Here is a 5,847-nt window from a genome sequence, read left to right on the forward strand (position 1 = left end):
AACCACCAACCTTTTGGTTAGCAGCTTAACCGTTGTGCCCCTGGGTTCTTCTGACAAATACAGAGTCCATATATATGCTAGATTCTTTTTTAGTGCTAAAGATTCAATGATGAAAGAGTCACTGTTCTTGAAAGCAAAACCAATGTTGTTGCTTTGAAGTTCTGCCCTTCCACTCCCATTTTGCTATGTGACCTTTTTTCTTTCCCCCACCCCCTGCCCCCAAGCAGAGCTTCCGCAGCTGTGTGCCTAGAGCACACTACCGTGTGCTGAGATGTTTCTTCCCTCAGCCTTTGGGCAGCTTGGCAGGGCCCAGGGCTGCATTTGCTCCAATGTTCCATAGGAAAAGTATTTTCTGTGTGTGCCCTGATGTGAAAATCTGGAAACGCAATACTCTAAGTCGGTAGTTGTCAAGTGTGATCCCCAGACCTACGTAGTCAATATCCCTGGGAACTTATTAGACATGCAGATTTTCAGGCCCCATCCTAGACCTTCTGAACTGGCAGTTTGGGGGAAGGGCCTCAGCAACCTGTTTTAACAAGCCCTCTTGAGAATTCTGAGGCTCCCTAAAGTCTGAGACCCACTGCTTTGAACCACTTTCTCCGTGGTGACCAAAGACTGAATTTCAAGGTCTGCCAGTTTAATCTCAGTTCTCACCCACACTGACTTCTCTGTGACTCTTCTTTCAATAGAAAGCCTATCTTTCCTGGCTTCTGTGACACTTCATTCCTCAGGCTCTCCTACTTTCTCTCTGATCATTTTTTCTGTTTCCTTGGTTGACTCCTCTTTCTGTTCTCTTTTCATGTAGTCTCTTCTCAAGATTCTGCCCTTGGTCTCCTTTTCTTGCTGTCCTTGAGTGATTTCATCTCTTATCTCCAAGTAGAGAGCTCCCAGCTGTCTACTTCTTTGCTAAGATCCAACGTTATATTATCACCTTCTCTCCATTTTCCGCCGTTAGACGTTCACAGAGCTAAACCTATCCATCCCAAACCAAACGTATAGTTGTCTGTTCACCAGCTCAGATCTGCTTGTCCCCTAGTCTTCACAGCCACATTTCAAATGTCAGATTATAGAGTCATTCTCATCATCTTCCCACCCTCCTCCATCCTGAACTTTCCATCCCTCACATCAAGCCAAGTCCTGCCGACTCCACCTTCCCAATCTCGGTACTTTGTCCTTTCCTTCAGTCCATTGTCTTATTTTGACTGACTTCACTTTCCTGCAAAACCTCTGCAATCATTATCTGCCTAAAATACAGGTCTCATTGTGAAAATGATTCGATCAACAGTTCTTTTTAAAAAATTGTTACTATTTTGTCCCAATGAACCCTGCCAATTTTATTTTGATTTAGGTGAAAGTTTATAGCGCGAATCAGTTTCTCGTTCAAATATTTATGTACGAATGGTTTTGTGACATTGGTTACAATCCCCACACTGTGTCAACACTCTTTCCCTTTCCCTTTACACTGGGATGCCCAGTGTCCATTTGCCCAGGTTTCCTGTCTCTTGCTGCCTTCTCCTCTTTGCTTTTGGGCAGGAGTTGCTTGTTTGGTCCCATATGCTTGATTGAGCTAGGAAGCACACTCCTCACATGTATTCTTGTTTGTTTTATGACTCTGTCTAATCTTTGGCTGAAGGATGAACTTCGGCAGTGGCTTCAGTTCTGAGTTAGCAGGGTGTCCAGGGGCCATCCTCTCAGGGGTTCCTCCAGTCTCTGTTGAGCCAGTAAGTCTGGTCTTCCGTGTGTGTGTGTGTGAATTTGAATTTTGTTCTACATTTTTCCATTTCCCACTCTCTTCAGAACACACTATTGTGATCCCTGTTAGAGTGGTTGGTAGTGGTATCTGGGTACCATCTAGTTCTTCTGGGCTCAGGCTGGTGGAGGCTGTGGTTCATCAGTCTTTTGGGCTAATATTTTCCTTGGGCCTTTGGTTTTCTTCATTCTCCTTTGCTCTGAACGTGATGGGACCAGTAGATGTATTTTAGATGACCACTCACAAGCTTTTCAGACCTCAGACGCTACTCACCAAAGCAGGATGTAGAACATTTTTTTTATGAACTATGTTCTGCCAGTTGACCTTGATGTGCCCCGAGACCATGGTCCCAAACCCTCAGCCTCAGTAAATTGGTCCCTCAAGGTGTTTGGATGTTTCTAGGAAGCTTCTATGACTTTGCCTTGGTCATGTTGTACTGACTTCCCCTATATTGTGCGTTGTCTTTCCCTTCATCAAAGTTAACACTTGTCTGTTATCGACTTGGTAATTTCCCCTCCTTACCTCTTCCCTCCCTTGTAACCATCAAAGATTCTTTTTTTCTATGTGTAAACCTTTTCTTGGGTTTTTATAATAGTGGTCTCCTGCAGTATTTGTCCTTTTGGGATTGACTTATTTCACTCAGTATAATGCCTTCCTGGAGATCCATCCACGTTGTGGGATATTTTGTGGATTTGTCATTGTTCTTTATCATTGCATAGTATTCTGTTGTGTGTATATACCCTAATTTGTTTATCCATTGGTCTGTTGATGGGCACTTAGGTTATTTCCATCCTTTTGCTATTGTGAATAATACTGCAATGAACATGGATGTGCATATGTCTTTCATGTCATGGCTCTTATTTCTCTGAGTGGTATTGCTAAGAGTGGGACTACTGGACCATATGGTATTTCTAGTTCTAGCTTTATCTTTTTCCATAGTGGTTGTACCATTTTACATTCCCACTAGCAGTGCATAAGATTCCAATCTCCACAACCTCTCCAACAGTTATTATTATTATTATTTTTTTTGATTAGTGCCTGTAATGCTGAGGTGAGATGGTATCTTATTGTAGCTTTGATTAACATTTTCTGATGGTGAATGATTGTGAGCATTTTCTCATGTGTCTTTTAGCTCCCTGAATGTCTTCTTTGGTGAAGTGTCTGTTCATATCATTTGCACATTTTTCAATTGGATTATTTACCTTTTTGCTATTGAAGTGTTACAGTATCTTATAGATTTTGGAGATCAGACTCTTGTCAGATATGTCATAGCCAAAATTTTTTCCCAGTCTGTAGGTTCTCTTTTTAGTCTTTTGGTGAAATCTTTTGAGGAGCATATATATGTAATTTTTAGGAGCTCTCAGTTATCTAGTTTATCTTCTGGTGTTTGTGCATTGTGTATTGTATTTACACCAAGTGTTGGGGCCATTATAGGGTCACTATGAACTGGAATTGGCTCAGTGGCACTGGGTATGGTACGGCATAGTGTTGTCCCTATTTTTTCTTCCATGATCTCTAGAGTTTTAGGTTTTATATTTAGGTCTTTGATCCACTTTGAGTTAGTTTTTGTGTATGATCTGAGGTATGGGACCTGATTCATTTTTTTACAGATGGACATCCAGTGTTCTAGCACCATTTGTTAAAAAGACTATCCTTTCCTCATTTAATGGACTTTCATCCTTTGTCAAAGATCAGCTGACCATAGGTGAATGGATTTACATCTGGGTTCTCAATTCTGTCCCATTGGTCTATATGTCTTTTGTTGTACCAGTACCAGGTTGTTTTGACTACCATGGCTATATAGTAGTTTCTGAGACCAGGTAGTGTGAGCCCTCCTACTTTGTTCCTTTTCTTCAATAATGCTCTGCTTATCTGGGGCCTCTTTCCATATAAGTTGATGATTAATTTTTCTGTCTCTATAAAGAATACTGTTGGTATTTGGACCAGAATTGCATTTTATATGTATATTCCTTTGGGTAGAATTGACATTTTCACAATGTTGAGTCTTCGTATCCATGAACATGTTATGTATTTCTGTTTTTTTTTAGGACTGTTTTGGTTTTTTGCAATAGTGTTTTGTAGTTTTCTTTGTACAGGTCTTTAAGTCCCTGGTTAGATTTATTCTCAAATATTTTTTCTTTTTGAGGGCTATTATATGACGTGGTGGCCCAGTGGTTAAGAGCTGGGCCGCTAACCAAGAGGTCGGTAGTTAGAATCCACCAGCTGCTCCTTGAAAGCCCTATGGGGCAGTCGTACTCTGTCCTACAGAGTCACTATGAGTTGGAATTGATTTGATGGCAGCGAGTTTTTTTTTTTTTAATAATTTTTTTTTTTTTTTCCTGATTTCCTTTTCGAAATCCTCTCTGTTGGTGTATGGGAATCTAACTGATTTTGGTGTGTTTATCTTGTATCCTGTCACTCTGCTGAATCTTTCTATTAGTTCCAGTAGTTTTCTTGTGGAATCTTTGGAGTTCTGTATGTATAGTATGATGTCATCTGCGAATAAGGATGATTTTACTTCTTCCTTTCCAATTTGGATGCCTTTTATTTCTTTTTCATGCCTCATTGCTGTAGCTAGGACTTCCAACACAAAGATGAATAGGAGCGGTGATAAAGGACTTGTCTTGTGCCTGTTCTGAGGGGAAATGCTTTCAGCCTTTTTCCATTGAGAGTGATGTTGGCTGTTGGTTTTGTATAGATGCATTAATTATGTTGAGGAATTTCCTTTCTATTCCTTTTTTTTTTTTTAATTTGCACATCTATTTTATTTCCATTAGAAAAATATTACCTATTTTGTAAAATTTTGGTCCACTTTCTTCTTCTTTGCCTCTGGATTCAACCTGAATACTTTAATTTTACTCAAGTAGAAGCAGAAGCACCTATCTGACAGGAGAACTAAAAATATTTCACATCATTAAATTAGTGGGATTTAATCAGATTGGGTGAGCTCTATTATTTCTCTGGAAGAGTAGCTTATCTTTTCTACATATTGTTTCCCTTCACTTTTATTTATTTGAGTAACTACGTAATGAGTGAACCTTCTTCCACATTCAGTGATGTGAGTGTGCATAAATGTAACCTACAATATCAGCAACTGGATTCATCATCTAATCTTCAATTCATGTTCAGGTTCCCCATTATAGGGAATTTCCTTAATAATCTTCAGATATTGAGGTCAAAATTACACTTTGAACATCAATTGTAAAAATTAAGATGTTAATTTAAAAATGTTATGAAAATTCCAGATTAAGCAACATTGGACCCATTTATAGTAATGCTGGTGAGAGTGGTCCTTGGACAGCTATTGCCTCAATCTCAATACAGCTTCCTTTGGGCAAAGCAGCAACTTGGTAAGCAGCTCTAGCAGGAAAATTACTCTTGAAAAACTGTTGGTAGATTTCATTGACAGCAGCGAAGTCAATTTATGTCAGCCAGCAGCACAGTTGTTTTCACCACATTAGTGTAGTCACAGCCTGAGGCTTTCAGAACTTCACCAGTATTTGTAAGAGCTTGTTTAGTTTCTCCTACCACCCCTCCTGGCACAAGCTGTCCACTTGAAGGGTCCATACCTATCTGTTCCGAAATGTAAACTCTCCTGTCGATTAGCACAGCTTGACTGTAGGGACCAATGGCTGCTGGGGCTTTCGCGGTACTGATCACCTTTCGAATCAAGGACGACATGGCTAACCCTTTTGTCCAGCAGTCCCTGGAAAGAGGAAACTCCACGCACTTCTCACCAAACTATCTATTCCTATTTTATTGAGAATTTTTATCAGGAATGACTATTAGACTCTATCAAATGTCTTTTCTGTGTCAATTGAGATGATCATACAATTCTTTTGTTTTATTTATGCGGTGAATTATGTTTATTGATTTTCTAATGTTGAACCATCCTTGCATACCTGGTATGAATCCCAATTGGTTGTGGTGTATTGTTTTTTGATATGATGCTGAATTTGATTGGCTAGAATTTTGTTGAGAATTTTTGCATCTATATTCATGAGAGAGATTGGTCTGTAATTTTTTTTTTTTTTTTGTGGTGTGTTTGCCTGGCTTTGGTATCAGGGTTATGCTGGCTTCATAGAATGAATTCTGCA

At 39.6% G+C, this 5,847-nt stretch overlaps 1 pseudogene; it reads right to left on the bottom strand.

The window, feature by feature from the left end:
• Nucleotides 1–4,678: 4,678 nt before the first annotated feature.
• Nucleotides 4,679–5,455, bottom strand: LOC100662198 (2-iminobutanoate/2-iminopropanoate deaminase-like; annotated as a pseudogene).
• Between the last annotated feature and the right edge of the window lie 392 nt (nucleotides 5,456–5,847).

The sequence above is a fragment of the Loxodonta africana genome, chromosome 25 (genome assembly GCF_030014295.1).
Source record: "Loxodonta africana isolate mLoxAfr1 chromosome 25, mLoxAfr1.hap2, whole genome shotgun sequence".
NCBI classification, from domain to species: domain Eukaryota; kingdom Metazoa; phylum Chordata; class Mammalia; order Proboscidea; family Elephantidae; genus Loxodonta; species Loxodonta africana.